Source organism: Podarcis liolepis (genome assembly GCF_965112155.1).
Source record: "Podarcis liolepis genome assembly, chromosome: 7".
Classification (NCBI taxonomy): Eukaryota; Metazoa; Chordata; class Lepidosauria; order Squamata; family Lacertidae; genus Podarcis; species Podarcis liolepis.
Window position 1 is genome coordinate 16,665,075 of NC_139561.1, and position 16,437 is coordinate 16,681,511.

The following is a 16,437-nucleotide window of genomic DNA, read 5'->3' on the forward strand; positions in this document are numbered from 1 at the left end:
ACAGGACAAGAAATCAGCCCTCAAAAACTTAACCGGCAGAAAATATTTTTTTGAAAAAATCCCTAAGCCCCGAAGTCACAATTTCAGCAAAAATCTGACTTTTGGCAATTCACTCAAAAATTGTGCCAACCGGTTGCAAATGCTCCCCTGAAAGCTTTGGCGATGGAAACAGAAGGCTTTCTATCCAAGGCCAAGAAATCAGCCCTCAAAAACCTAACCGGAAGAAAATACTTTTTTGAAAAAATCCCTAACCCCCGGGGTCACAATTTCAGCAAAAATCTGACTTTTGGCAATTCACTCAAAAATGGTGCCAACCGGTTGCAAATGCTCCCCTGAAAGCTTTGGCGATGGAAACAGAAGGCTTTCTATGCAAGGCCAAGAAATCAGCCCTCAAAAACCTAACTGGAAGAAAATACTTTTTTGAAAAAATCCCTAAGCCCCGGGGTCACAATTTCAGCAAAAATCTGACTTTTGGCAATTCACTCAAAAATGGTACCAAAAGCTTGAAAATGCTCTCCTGAAAGGTTTGGCACTTGAAACAGAAGGCTTTTTATCACAGGACAAGAAATCAGCCCTCGAAAACTTAACCGGCAGAAAATATTTTTTTGAAAAAATCCCTAAGCCCCGGGGTCACAATTTCAGCAAAAATCTGACTTTTGGCAATTCACTCAGAAATGGTGCAAACCGGTTGCAAATGCTACCCTGAAAGGTTTGGCACTCGTAACAGAAGGCTTTCTATCACAGGACAAGAAATCAGCCCTCAAAAACTTAACCGGCAGAAAATATTTTTTTGAAAAAATCCCTAAGCCCCGGCGTCACAATTTCAGCAAAAATCTGACTTTTGGCAATTCACTCAAAAATGGTGCCAACCGGTTGCAAATGCTCCCCTGAAAGCTTTGGCGATGGAAACAGAAGGCTTTCTATCCAAGGCCAAGAAATCAGCCCTCAAAAACCTAACTGGAAGAAAATACTTTTTTGAAAAAATCCCTAAGCCCCGGGGTCACAATTTCAGCAAAAATCTGACTTTTGGCAATTCACTCAAAAATAGTGCCAAAAGCTTGGAAATGCTCTCCTGAAAGGTTTGGCACTTGAAACAGAAGGCTTTTTATCACAGGACAAGAAATCAGCCCTCAAAAACTTAACCGGCAGAAAATATTTTTTTGAAAAAATCCCTAAGCCCCGGGGTCACCATTTCAGCAAAAATCTGACTTTTGGCAATTCACTCAAAAATGGTGCCAAAAGCTTGAAAATGCTCTCCTGAAAGGTTTGGCACTTGAAACAGAAGGCTTTTTATCACAGGACAAGAAATCAGCCCTCAAAAACTTTACCGGCAGAAAATATTTTTTTGAAAAAATCCCTAAGCCCCGGGGTCACAATTTCAGCAAAAATCTGACTTTTGGCAATTCACTCAAAAATGGTACCAAAAGTTGAAAATGCTCTCCTGAAAGGTTTGGCACTTGAAACAGAAGGCTTTTTATCACAGGACAAGAAATCAGCCCTCGAAAACTTAACCGGCAGAAAATATTTTTTTGAAAAAATCCCTAAGCCCAGGGGTCACCATTTCAGCAAAAATCTGACTTTTGGCAATTCACTCAAAAATGGTGCCAAAAGCTTGGAAATGCTACCCTGAAAGGTTTGGCACTCCTAACAGAAGGCTTTCTATCACAGGACAAGAAATCAGCCCTCAAAAACTTAACCGGCAGAAAATATTTTTTTGAAAAAATCCCTAAGCCCCGGGGTCACCATTTCAGCAAAAATCTGACTTTTGGCAATTCACTCAAAAATGGTACCAAAAGTTGAAAATGCTCTCCTGAAAGGTTTGGCACTTGAAACAGAAGGCTTTTTATCACAGGACAAGAAATCAGCCCTCGAAAACTTAACCGGCAGAAAATATTTTTTTGAAAAAATCCCTAAGCCCCGGGGTCACAATTTCAGCAAAAATCTGACTTTTGGCAATTCACTCAAAAATGGTGCCAAAAGATTGGAAATGCTACCCTGAAAGGTTTGGCACTCGTAACAGAAGGCTTTCTATCACAGGACAAGAAATCAGCCCTCAAAAACTTAACCGGCAGAAAATATTTTTTTGAAAAAATCCCTAAGCCCCGGGGTCACAATTTCAGCAAAAATCTGACTTTTGGCAATTCACTCAAAAATGGTGCCAAAAGCTTGGAAATGCTACCCTGAAAGGTTTGGCACTCGTAACAGAAGGCTTTTTTATCACAGGACAAGAAATCAGCCCTCAAAAACTTAACAAGCAGAAAACATTTTTTTGAAAAAATCCCTAAGCCCCGGGGTCACAATTTCAGCAAAAATCTGACTTTTGGAAATTCACTCAAAAATGGTGCCAAAAGCTTGGAAATGCTCCCCTGAAAGGTTTGGCGATGGAAACAGAAGGCTTTCTATCACAGGACAAGAAATCAGCCCTCAAAAACCTAACCGGAAGAAAATATTTTTTTGACAAAATCCCTAAGCCCCGGGGTCACAATTTCAGCAAAAATCTGACTTTTGGCAATTCACTCAAAAATGGTGCCAACCGGTTGCAAATGCTCCCCTGAAAGCTTTGGCAATGGAAACAGAAGGCTTTTTATCACATGACAAGAAATCAGCCCTCAAAAACTTAACCAGCAGAAAATATTTTTTTTTGAAAAAATCCCTAAGCCCCGGGGTCACAATTTCAGCAAAAATCTGACTTTTGGCAATTCACTCAGAAATGGTGCCAACCGGTTGCAAATGCTCCCCTGAAAGCTTTGGCGATGGAAACAGAAGGCTTTTTATCACAGGACAAGAAATCAGCCCTTAAAAACTTTACCGGCAGAAAATATTTTTTTGAAAAAATCCCTAAGCCCCGGGGTCACAATTTCAGCAAAAATCTGACTTTTGGCAATTCACTCAAAAATCGTGCCAAAAGCTTGGAAATGCTACCCTGAAAGGTTTGGCACTCGTAACAGAAGGCTTTCTATCACAGGACAAGAAATCAGCCCTCAAAAACTTAACCGGCAGAAAATATTTTTTTGAAAAAATCCCTAAGCCCCGAAGTCACAATTTCAGCAAAAATCTGACTTTTGGCAATTCACTCAAAAATTGTGCCAACCGGTTGCAAATGCTCCCCTGAAAGCTTTGGCGATGGAAACAGAAGGCTTTCTATCCAAGGCCAAGAAATCAGCCCTCAAAAACCTAACCGGAAGAAAATACTTTTTTGAAAAAATCCCTAACCCCCGGGGTCACAATTTCAGCAAAAATCTGACTTTTGGCAATTCACTCAAAAATGGTGCCAACCGGTTGCAAATGCTCCCCTGAAAGCTTTGGCGATGGAAACAGAAGGCTTTCTATCCAAGGCCAAGAAATCAGCCCTCAAAAACCTAACTGGAAGAAAATACTTTTTTGAAAAAATCCCTAAGCCCCGGGGTCACAATTTCAGCAAAAATCTGACTTTTGGCAATTCACTCAAAAATGGTACCAAAAGCTTGAAAATGCTCTCCTGAAAGGTTTGGCACTTGAAACAGAAGGCTTTTTATCACAGGACAAGAAATCAGCCCTCGAAAACTTAACCGGCAGAAAATATTTTTTTGAAAAAATCCCTAAGCCCCGGGGTCACAATTTCAGCAAAAATCTGACTTTTGGCAATTCACTCAAAAATGGTGCCAAAAGCTTGGAAATGCTACCCTGAAAGGTTTGGCACTCCTAACAGAAGGCTTTCTATCACAGGACAAGAAATCAGCCCTCAAAAACTTAACCGGCAGAAAATATTTTTTTGAAAAAATCCCTAAGCCCCGGGGTCACAATTTCAGCAAAAATCTGACTTTTGGCAATTCACTCAAAAATGGTACCAAACGTTGAAAATGCTCCCCTGAAAGGTTTGGCACTTGAAACAGAAGGCTTTTTATCACAGGACAAGAAATCAGCCCTCGAAAACTTAACCGGCAGAAAATATTTTTTTGAAAAAATCCCTAAGCCCCGGGGTCACAATTTCAGCAAAAATCTGACTTTTGGCAATTCACTCAAAAATGGTGCCAAAAGCTTGGAAATGCTACCCTGAAAGGTTTGGCGATGAAAACAGAAGGCTTTCTATCACAGGACAAGAAATCAGTCCTCAAAAACTTAACTGGCAGAAAATATTTTTTTGAAAAAATCCCTAAGTCCCGGGGTCACAATTTCAGCAAAAATCTGACTTTTGGCAATTCACTCAAAAATGGTGCCAAAAGCTTGAAAATGCTCCCCTGAAAGGTTTGGCACTCCTAACAGAAGGCTTTCTATCACAGGACAAGAAATCAGCCCTCAAAAACTTAACCGGCAGAAAATATTTTTTTGAAAAAATCCCTAAGCCCCGGGGTCACAATTTCAGCAAAAATCTTACTTTTGGCAATTCACTCAAAAATGGTGCCAAAAGCTTGGAAATGCTACCCTGAAAGGTTTGGCACTCGTAACAGAAGGCTTTTTTATCACAGGACAAGAAATCAGCCCTCAAAAACTTAACCGGCAGAAAATATTTTTTTGAAAAAATCCCTAAGCCCCGGGGTCACAATTTCAGCAAAAATCTGACTTTTGGCAATTCACTCAAAAATGGTGCCAAAAGCTTGGAAATGCTCCCCTGAAAGGTTTGGCGATGGAAACAGAAGGCTTTCTATCACAGGACAAGAAATCAGCCCTCAAAAACCTAACCGGAAGAAAATATTTTTTTGAAAAAATCCCTAAGCCCCGGGGTCACAATTTCAGCAAAAATCTGACTTTTGGCAATTCACTCAAAAATGGTGCCAAAAGCTTGGAAATGCTACCCTGAAAGGTTTGGCACTTGAAGCAGAAGGCTTTTTATCACAGGACAAGAAATCAGCCCTCAAAAACTTAACCGGCAGAAAATATTTTTTTGAAAAAATCCCTAAGCCCCTAGGGGGGTCACAATTTCAGCAAAAATCTGACTTTTGGCAATTCACTCAGAAATGGTGCCAACCGGTTGCAAATGCTCCCCTGAAAGCTTTGGCGATGGAAACAGAAGGCTTTTTATCACATGACAAGAAATCAGCCCTCAAAAACTTTACCGGCAGAAAATATTTTTTTGAAAAAAACCCTAAGCCCCGGCCGGGGTCACAATTTCAGCAAAAATCTGACTTTTGGCAATTCACTCAAAAATCGTGCCAAAAGCTTGGAAATGCTACCCTGAAAGGTTTGGCACTCGTAACAGAAGGCTTTTTATCACAGGACAAGAAATCAGCCCTCAAAAACTTAACCGGCAGAAAATATTTTTTTGAAAAAATCCCTAAGCCCCGGGGTCACAATTTCAGCAAAAATCTGACTTTTGGCAATTCACTCAGAAATGGTGCCAACCGGTTGCAAATGCTCCCCTGAAAGCTTTGGCGATGGAAACAGAAGGCTTTTTATCACATGACAAGAAATCAGCCCTCAAAAACTTTACCGGCAGAAAATATTTTTTTGAAAAAATCCCTAAGCCCCGGCCGGGGTCACAATTTCAGCAAAAATCTGACTTTTGGCAATTCACTCAAAAATCGTGCCAAAAGCTTGGAAATGCTCCCCTGAAAGCTTTGGCGATGGAAACAAAAGGCTTTCTATCACAGGACAAGAAATCAGCCCTCAAAAACCTAACTGGAAGAAAATATTTTTTTGAAAAAATCCCTAAGCCCCGGGGTCACAATTTCAGCAAAAATCTGACTTTTGGCAATTCACTCAAAAATGGTGCCAAAAGCTTGGAAATGCTACCCTGAAAGGTTTGGCACTTGAAGCAGAAGGCTTTTTATCACAGGACAAGAAATCAGCCCTCAAAAACTTAACCGGCAGAAAATATTTTTTTGAAAAAATCCCTAAGCCCCGGGGTCACAATTTCAGCAAAAATCTGACTTTTGGCAATTCACTCAGAAATGGTGCCAACCGGTTGCAAATGCTCCCCTGAAAGCTTTGGCGATGGAAACAGAAGGCTTTTTATCACATGACAAGAAATCAGCCCTCAAAAACTTTACCGGCAGAAAGTATTTTTTTGAAAAAAACCCTAAGCCCCGGCCGGGGTCACAATTTCAGCAAAAATCTGACTTTTGGTAATTCACTCAAAAATCGTGCCAAAAGCTTGGAAATGCTACCCTGAAAGGTTTGGCACTCGTAACAGAAGGCTTTCTATTACAGCACAAGAAATCAGCCCTCAAAAACTTAACCGGCAGAAAATATTTTTTTGAAAAAATCCCTAAGCCCCGGGGTCACAATTTCAGCAAAAATCTGACTTTTGGCAATTCACTCAAAAATGGTGCCAAAAGCTTGGAAATGCTACCCTGAAAGCTTTGGCACTCGTAACAGAAGGCTTTTTTATCACAGGACAAGAAATCAGCCCTCAAAAACTTAACCGGCAGAAAACATTTTTTTGAAAAAATCCCTAAGCCCCGGGGTCACAATTTCAGCAAAAATCTGACTTTTGGCAATTCACTCAAAAATGGTGCCAAAAGCTTGGAAATGCTCCCCTGAAAGGTTTGGCGATGGAAACAAAAGGCTTTCTATCACAGGACAAGAAATCAGCCCTCAAAAACCTTACCGGAAGAAAATATTTTTTTGAAAAAATCCCTAAGCCCCGGGGTCACAATTTCAGCAAAAATCTGACTTTTGGCAATTCACTCAAAAATAGTGCCAAAAGCTTGGAAATGCTCTCCTGAAAGGTTTGGCACTTGAAACAGAAGGCTTTTTATCACAGGACAAGAAATCAGCCCTCAAAAACTTAACCGGCAGAAAATATTTTTTTGAAAAAATCCCTAAACCCCGGGGTCACAATTTCAGCAAAAATCTGACTTTTGGCAATTCACTCAAAAATGGTGCCAAAAGCTTGAAAATGCTCTCCTGAAATGTTTGGCACTTGAAACAGAAGGCTTTTTATCACAGGACAAGAAATCAGCCCTCGAAAACTTAACCGGCAGAAAATATTTTTTTGAAAAAATCCCTAAGCCCCGGGGTCACAATTTCAGCAAAAATCTGACTTTTGGCAATTCACTCAAAAATGGTGCCAAAAGCTTGGAAATGCTCCCCTGAAAGGTTTGGCGATGGAAACAAAAGGCTTTCTATCACAGGACAAGAAATCAGCCCTCAAAAACCTAACCGGAAGAAAATATTTTTTTGAAAAAATCCCTAAGCCCCGGGGTCACAATTTCAGCAAAAATCTGACTTTTGGCAATTCACTCAAAAATGGTGCCAAAAGCTTGGAAATGCTACCCTGAAAGGTTTGGCACTTGAAGCAGAAGGCTTTTTATCACAGGACAAGAAATCAGCCCTCAAAAACTTAACCGGCAGAAAATATTTTTTTGAAAAAATCCCTAAGCCCCTAGGGGGGTCACAATTTCAGCAAAAATCTGACTTTTGGCAATTCACTCAAAAATCGTGCCAAAAGCTTGTAAATACTACCCTGAAAGCTTTGGCGATGGAAACAGAAGGCTTTTTACCACATGACAAGAAATCAGCCCTCAAAAACTTTACCGGCAGAAAATATTTTTTTGAAAAAATCCCTAAGCCCCGGCCGGGGTCACAATTTCAGCAAAAATCTGACTTTTGGCAATTCACTCAAAAATCGTGCCAAAAGCTTGGAAATGCTACCCTGAAAGGTTTGGCACTCGTAACAGAAGGCTTTCTATCACAGGACAAGAAATCAGCCCTCAAAAACTTAACCGGCAGAAAATATTTTTTTGATAAAATCCCTAAGCCCCGGCGTCACAATTTCAGCAAAAATCTGACTTTTGGCAATTCACTCAAAAATGGTGCCAACCGGTTGCAAATGCTCCCCTGAAAGCTTTGGCGATGGAAACAGAAGGCTTTCTATCCAAGGCCAAGAAATCAGCCCTCAGAAACCTAACCGGAAGAAAATACTTTTTTGAAAAAATCCCTAAGCCCCGGGGTCACAATTTCAGCAAAAATCTGACTTTTGGCAATTCACTCAAAAATGGTGCCAAAAGCTTGGAAATGCTACCCTGAAAGGTTTGGCACTCGTAACAGAAGGCTTTTTTATCACAGGACAAGAAATCAGCCCTCAAAAACTTAACCGGCAGAAAACATTTTTTTGAAAAAATCCCTAAGCCCCGGGGTCACAATTTCAGCAAAAATCTGACTTTTGGCAATTCACTCAAAAATGGTGCCAAAAGCTTGGAAATGCTACCCTGAAAGGTTTGGCACTTGAAGCAGAAGGCTTTTTATCACAGGACAAGAAATCAGCCCTCAAAAACTTAACCGGCAGAAAATATTTTTTTGAAAAAATCCCTAAGCCCCGGGGTCACAATTTCAGCAAAAATCTGACTTTTGGCAATTCACTCAGAAATGGTGCAAACCGGTTGCAAATGCTACCCTGAAAGGTTTGGCACTCGTAACAGAAGGCTTTCTATCACAGGACAAGAAATCAGCCCTCAAAAACTTAACCGGCAGAAAATATTTTTTTGAAAAAATCCCTAAGCCCCGGCGTCACAATTTCAGCAAAAATCTGACTTTTGGCAATTCACTCAAAAATGGTGCCAACCGGTTGCAAATGCTCCCCTGAAAGCTTTGGCGATGGAAACAGAAGGCTTTCTATCCAAGGCCAAGAAATCAGCCCTCAAAAACCTAACTGGAAGAAAATACTTTTTTGAAAAAATCCCTAAGCCCCGGGGTCACAATTTCAGCAAAAATCTGACTTTTGGCAATTCACTCAAAAATAGTGCCAAAAGCTTGGAAATGCTCTCCTGAAAGGTTTGGCACTTGAAACAGAAGGCTTTTTATCACAGGACAAGAAATCAGCCCTCAAAAACTTAACCGGCAGAAAATATTTTTTTGAAAAAATCCCTAAGCCCCGGGGTCACCATTTCAGCAAAAATCTGACTTTTGGCAATTCACTCAAAAATGGTGCCAAAAGCTTGAAAATGCTCTCCTGAAAGGTTTGGCACTTGAAACAGAAGGCTTTTTATCACAGGACAAGAAATCAGCCCTCAAAAACTTTACCGGCAGAAAATATTTTTTTGAAAAAATCCCTAAGCCCCGGGGTCACAATTTCAGCAAAAATCTGACTTTTGGCAATTCACTCAAAAATGGTACCAAAAGTTGAAAATGCTCTCCTGAAAGGTTTGGCACTTGAAACAGAAGGCTTTTTATCACAGGACAAGAAATCAGCCCTCGAAAACTTAACCGGCAGAAAATATTTTTTTGAAAAAATCCCTAAGCCCAGGGGTCACCATTTCAGCAAAAATCTGACTTTTGGCAATTCACTCAAAAATGGTGCCAAAAGCTTGGAAATGCTACCCTGAAAGGTTTGGCACTCCTAACAGAAGGCTTTCTATCACAGGACAAGAAATCAGCCCTCAAAAACTTAACCGGCAGAAAATATTTTTTTGAAAAAATCCCTAAGCCCCGGGGTCACCATTTCAGCAAAAATCTGACTTTTGGCAATTCACTCAAAAATGGTACCAAAAGTTGAAAATGCTCTCCTGAAAGGTTTGGCACTTGAAACAGAAGGCTTTTTATCACAGGACAAGAAATCAGCCCTCGAAAACTTAACCGGCAGAAAATATTTTTTTGAAAAAATCCCTAAGCCCCGGGGTCACAATTTCAGCAAAAATCTGACTTTTGGCAATTCACTCAAAAATGGTGCCAAAAGATTGGAAATGCTACCCTGAAAGGTTTGGCACTCGTAACAGAAGGCTTTCTATCACAGGACAAGAAATCAGCCCTCAAAAACTTAACCGGCAGAAAATATTTTTTTGAAAAAATCCCTAAGCCCCGGGGTCACAATTTCAGCAAAAATCTGACTTTTGGCAATTCACTCAAAAATGGTGCCAAAAGCTTGGAAATGCTACCCTGAAAGGTTTGGCACTCGTAACAGAAGGCTTTTTTATCACAGGACAAGAAATCAGCCCTCAAAAACTTAACAAGCAGAAAACATTTTTTTGAAAAAATCCCTAAGCCCCGGGGTCACAATTTCAGCAAAAATCTGACTTTTGGAAATTCACTCAAAAATGGTGCCAAAAGCTTGGAAATGCTCCCCTGAAAGGTTTGGCGATGGAAACAGAAGGCTTTCTATCACAGGACAAGAAATCAGCCCTCAAAAACCTAACCGGAAGAAAATATTTTTTTGACAAAATCCCTAAGCCCCGGGGTCACAATTTCAGCAAAAATCTGACTTTTGGCAATTCACTCAAAAATGGTGCCAACCGGTTGCAAATGCTCCCCTGAAAGCTTTGGCAATGGAAACAGAAGGCTTTTTATCACATGACAAGAAATCAGCCCTCAAAAACTTAACCAGCAGAAAATATTTTTTTGAAAAAATCCCTAAGCCCCGGGGTCACAATTTCAGCAAAAATCTGACTTTTGGCAATTCACTCAGAAATGGTGCCAACCGGTTGCAAATGCTCCCCTGAAAGCTTTGGCGATGGAAACAGAAGGCTTTTTATCACAGGACAAGAAATCAGCCCTTAAAAACTTTACCGGCAGAAAATATTTTTTTGAAAAAATCCCTAAGCCCCGGGGTCACAATTTCAGCAAAAATCTGACTTTTGGCAATTCACTCAAAAATCGTGCCAAAAGCTTGGAAATGCTACCCTGAAAGGTTTGGCACTCGTAACAGAAGGCTTTCTATCACAGGACAAGAAATCAGCCCTCAAAAACTTAACCGGCAGAAAATATTTTTTTGAAAAAATCCCTAAGCCCCGAAGTCACAATTTCAGCAAAAATCTGACTTTTGGCAATTCACTCAAAAATTGTGCCAACCGGTTGCAAATGCTCCCCTGAAAGCTTTGGCGATGGAAACAGAAGGCTTTCTATCCAAGGCCAAGAAATCAGCCCTCAAAAACCTAACCGGAAGAAAATACTTTTTTGAAAAAATCCCTAACCCCCGGGGTCACAATTTCAGCAAAAATCTGACTTTTGGCAATTCACTCAAAAATGGTGCCAACCGGTTGCAAATGCTCCCCTGAAAGCTTTGGCGATGGAAACAGAAGGCTTTCTATCCAAGGCCAAGAAATCAGCCCTCAAAAACCTAACTGGAAGAAAATACTTTTTTGAAAAAATCCCTAAGCCCCGGGGTCACAATTTCAGCAAAAATCTGACTTTTGGCAATTCACTCAAAAATGGTACCAAAAGCTTGAAAATGCTCTCCTGAAAGGTTTGGCACTTGAAACAGAAGGCTTTTTATCACAGGACAAGAAATCAGCCCTCGAAAACTTAACCGGCAGAAAATATTTTTTTGAAAAAATCCCTAAGCCCCGGGGTCACAATTTCAGCAAAAATCTGACTTTTGGCAATTCACTCAAAAATGGTGCCAAAAGCTTGGAAATGCTACCCTGAAAGGTTTGGCACTCCTAACAGAAGGCTTTCTATCACAGGACAAGAAATCAGCCCTCAAAAACTTAACCGGCAGAAAATATTTTTTTGAAAAAATCCCTAAGCCCCGGGGTCACAATTTCAGCAAAAATCTGACTTTTGGCAATTCACTCAAAAATGGTACCAAACGTTGAAAATGCTCCCCTGAAAGGTTTGGCACTTGAAACAGAAGGCTTTTTATCACAGGACAAGAAATCAGCCCTCGAAAACTTAACCGGCAGAAAATATTTTTTTGAAAAAATCCCTAAGCCCCGGGGTCACAATTTCAGCAAAAATCTGACTTTTGGCAATTCACTCAAAAATGGTGCCAAAAGCTTGGAAATGCTACCCTGAAAGGTTTGGCGATGAAAACAGAAGGCTTTCTATCACAGGACAAGAAATCAGTCCTCAAAAACTTAACTGGCAGAAAATATTTTTTTGAAAAAATCCCTAAGTCCCGGGGTCACAATTTCAGCAAAAATCTGACTTTTGGCAATTCACTCAAAAATGGTGCCAAAAGCTTGAAAATGCTCCCCTGAAAGGTTTGGCACTCCTAACAGAAGGCTTTCTATCACAGGACAAGAAATCAGCCCTCAAAAACTTAACCGGCAGAAAATATTTTTTTGAAAAAATCCCTAAGCCCCGGGGTCACAATTTCAGCAAAAATCTTACTTTTGGCAATTCACTCAAAAATGGTGCCAAAAGCTTGGAAATGCTACCCTGAAAGGTTTGGCACTCGTAACAGAAGGCTTTTTTATCACAGGACAAGAAATCAGCCCTCAAAAACTTAACCGGCAGAAAATATTTTTTTGAAAAAATCCCTAAGCCCCGGGGTCACAATTTCAGCAAAAATCTGACTTTTGGCAATTCACTCAAAAATGGTGCCAAAAGCTTGGAAATGCTCCCCTGAAAGGTTTGGCGATGGAAACAGAAGGCTTTCTATCACAGGACAAGAAATCAGCCCTCAAAAACCTAACCGGAAGAAAATATTTTTTTGAAAAAATCCCTAAGCCCCGGGGTCACAATTTCAGCAAAAATCTGACTTTTGGCAATTCACTCAAAAATGGTGCCAAAAGCTTGGAAATGCTACCCTGAAAGGTTTGGCACTTGAAGCAGAAGGCTTTTTATCACAGGACAAGAAATCAGCCCTCAAAAACTTAACCGGCAGAAAATATTTTTTTGAAAAAATCCCTAAGCCCCTAGGGGGGTCACAATTTCAGCAAAAATCTGACTTTTGGCAATTCACTCAGAAATGGTGCCAACCGGTTGCAAATGCTCCCCTGAAAGCTTTGGCGATGGAAACAGAAGGCTTTTTATCACATGACAAGAAATCAGCCCTCAAAAACTTTACCGGCAGAAAATATTTTTTTGAAAAAAACCCTAAGCCCCGGCCGGGGTCACAATTTCAGCAAAAATCTGACTTTTGGCAATTCACTCAAAAATCGTGCCAAAAGCTTGGAAATGCTACCCTGAAAGGTTTGGCACTCGTAACAGAAGGCTTTCTATTACAGCACAAGAAATCAGCCCTCAAAAACTTAACCGGCAGAAAATATTTTTTTGAAAAAATCCCTAAGCCCCGGGGTCACAATTTCAGCAAAAATCTGACTTTTGGCAATTCACTCAAAAATGGTGCCAAAAGCTTGGAAATGCTACCCTGAAAGGTTTGGCACTCGTAACAGAAGGCTTTTTTATCACAGGACAAGAAATCAGCCCTCAAAAACTTAACCGGCAGAAAACATTTTTTTGAAAAAATCCCTAAGCCCCGGGGTCACAATTTCAGCAAAAATCTGACTTTTGGCAATTCACTCAAAAATGGTGCCAAAAGCTTGGAAATGCTCCCCTGAAAGGTTTGGCGATGGAAACAAAAGGCTTTCTATCACAGGACAAGAAATCAGCCCTCAAAAACCTAACCGGAAGAAAATATTTTTTTGAAAAAATCCCTAAGCCCCGGGGTCACAATTTCAGCAAAAATCTGACTTTTGGCAATTCACTCAAAAATGGTGCCAAAAGCTTGGAAATGCTACCCTGAAAGGTTTGGCACTTGAAGCAGAAGGCTTTTTATCACAGGACAAGAAATCAGCCCTCAAAAACTTAACCGGCAGAAAATATTTTTTTGAAAAAATCCCTAAGCCCCTAGGGGGGTCACAATTTCAGCAAAAATCTGACTTTTGGCAATTCACTCAGAAATGGTGCCAACCAGTTGCAAATGCTCCCCTGAAAGCTTTGGCGATGGAAACAGAAGGCTTTTTATCACATGACAAGAAATCAGCCCTCAAAAACTTTACCGGCAGAAAATATTTTTTTGAAAAAATCCCTAAGCCCCGGCCGGGGTCACAATTTCAGCAAAAATCTGACTTTTGGCAATTCACTCAAAAATCGTGCCAAAAGCTTGGAAATGCTACCCTGAAAGGTTTGGCACTCGTAACAGAAGGCTTTCTATCACAGGACAAGAAATCAGCCCTCAAAAACTTAACCGGCAGAAAATATTTTTTTGATAAAATCCCTAAGCCCCGGCGTCACAATTTCAGCAAAAATCTGACTTTTGGCAATTCACTCAAAAATGGTGCCAACCGGTTGCAAATGCTCCCCTGAAAGGTTTGGCGATTGAAACAGAAGGCTTTCTATCCAAGGCCAAGAAATCAGCCCTCAGAAACCTAACCGGAAGAAAATACTTTTTTGAAAAAATCCCTAAGCCCCGGGGTCACAATTTCAGCAAAAATCTGACTTTTGGCAATTCACTCAAAAATGGTGCCAAAAGCTTGGAAATGCTACCCTGAAAGGTTTGGCACTCGTAACAGAAGGCTTTTTTATCACAGGACAAGAAATCAGCCCTCAAAAACTTAACCGGCAGAAAATATTTTTTTGAAAAAATCCCTAAGCCCCGGGGTCACAATTTCAGCAAAAATCTGACTTTTGGCAATTCACTCAAAAATGCTGCCAAAAGCTTGGAAATGCTCCCCTGAAAGGTTTGGCGATGGAAACAGAAGGCTTTCTATCACAGGACAAGAAATCAGCCCTCAAAAACCTAACCGGAAGAAAATATTTTTTTGAAAAAATTCCTAAGCCCCGGGGTCATAATTTCAGCAAAAATCTGACTTTTGGCAATTCACTCAAAAATGGTGCCAACCGGTTGCAAATGCTCCCCTGAAAGCTTTGGCGATGGAAACAGAAGGCTTTCTATCCAAGGCCAAGAAATCAGCCCTCAAAAACCTAACTGGAAGAAAATACTTTTTTGAAAAAATCCCTAAGCCCCGGGGTCACAATTTCAGCAAAAATCTGACTTTTGGCAATTCACTCAAAAATGGTGCCAAAAGCTTGGAAATGCTACCCTGAAAGGTTTGGCGATGGAAACAGAAGGCTTTCTATCACAGGACAAGAAATCAGTCCTCAAAAACTTAACTGGCAGAAAATATTTTTTTGAAAAAATCCCTAAGCCCCGGGGTCACAATTTCAGCAAAAATCTGACTTTTGGCAATTCACTCAAAAATGGTGCCAAAAGCTTGAAAATGCTCCCCTGAAAGGTTTGGCACTCCTAACAGAAGGCTTTCTATCACAGGACAAGAAATCAGCCCTCAAAAACTTAACCGGCAGAAAATATTTTTTTGAAAAAATCCCTAAGCCCCGGGGTCACAATTTCAGCAAAAATCTTACTTTTGGCAATTCACTCAAAAATGGTGCCAAAAGCTTGGAAATGCTACCCTGAAAGGTTTGGCACTCGTAACAGAAGGCTTTTTTATCACAGGACAAGAAATCAGCCCTCAAAAACTTAACCGGCAGAAAATATTTTTTTGAAAAAATCCCTAAGCCCCGGGGTCACAATTTCAGCAAAAATCTGACTTTTGGCAATTCACTCAAAAATGGTGCCAAAAGCTTGGAAATGCTCCCCTGAAAGGTTTGGCGATGGAAACAGAAGGCTTTCTATCACAGGACAAGAAATCAGCCCTCAAAAACCTAACCGGAAGAAAATATTTTTTTGAAAAAATCCCTAAGCCCCGGGGTCACAATTTCAGCAAAAATCTGACTTTTGGCAATTCACTCAAAAATGGTGCCAAAAGCTTGGAAATGCTACCCTGAAAGGTTTGCCACTTGAAGCAGAAGGCTTTTTATCACAGGACAAGAAATCAGCCCTCAAAAACTTAACCGGCAGAAAATATTTTTTTGAAAAAATCCCTAAGCCCCGGGGTCACAATTTCAGCAAAAATCTGACTTTTGGCAATTCACTCAGAAATGGTGCCAACCGGTTGCAAATGCTCCCCTGAAAGCTTTGGCGATGGAAACAGAAGGCTTTTTATCACATGACAAGAAATCAGCCCTCAAAAACCTAACCGGAAGAAAATATTTTTTTGAAAAAAACCCTAAGCCCCGGCCGGGGTCACAATTTCAGCAAAAATCTGACTTTTGGCAATTCACTCAAAAATCGTGCCAAAAGCTTGGAAATGCTACCCTGAAAGGTTTGGCACTCGTAACAGAAGGCTTTCTATTACAGCACAAGAAATCAGCCCTCAAAAACTTAACCGGCAGAAAATATTTTTTTGAAAAAATCCCTAAGCCCCGGGGTCACAATTTCAGCAAAAATCTGACTTTTGGTAATTCACTCAAAAATGGTGCCAAAAGCTTGGAAATGCTCCCCTGAAAGGTTTGGCGATGGAAACAAAAGGCTTTCTATCACAGGACAAGAAATCAGCCCTCAAAAACCTAACCGGAAGAAAATATTTTTTTGAAAAAATCCCTAAGCCCCGGGGTCACAATTTCAGCAAAAATCTGACTTTTGGCAATTCACTCAAAAATAGTGCCAAAAGCTTGGAAATGCTCTCCTGAAAGGTTTGGCACTTGAAACAGAAGGCTTTTTATCACAGGACAAGAAATCAGCCCTCAAAAACTTAACCGGCAGAAAATATTTTTTTGAAAAAATCCCTAAGCCCCGGGGTCACCATTTCAGCAAAAATCTGACTTTTGGCAATTCACTCAAAAATGGTGCCAAAAGCTTGAAAATGCTCTCCTGAAATGTTTGGCACTTGAAACAGAAGGCTTTTTATCACAGGACAAGAAATCAGCCCTCGAAAACTTAACCGGCAGAAAATATTTTTTTGAAAAAATCCCTAAGCCCCGGGGTCACAATTTCAGCAAAAATCTGACTTTTGGCAA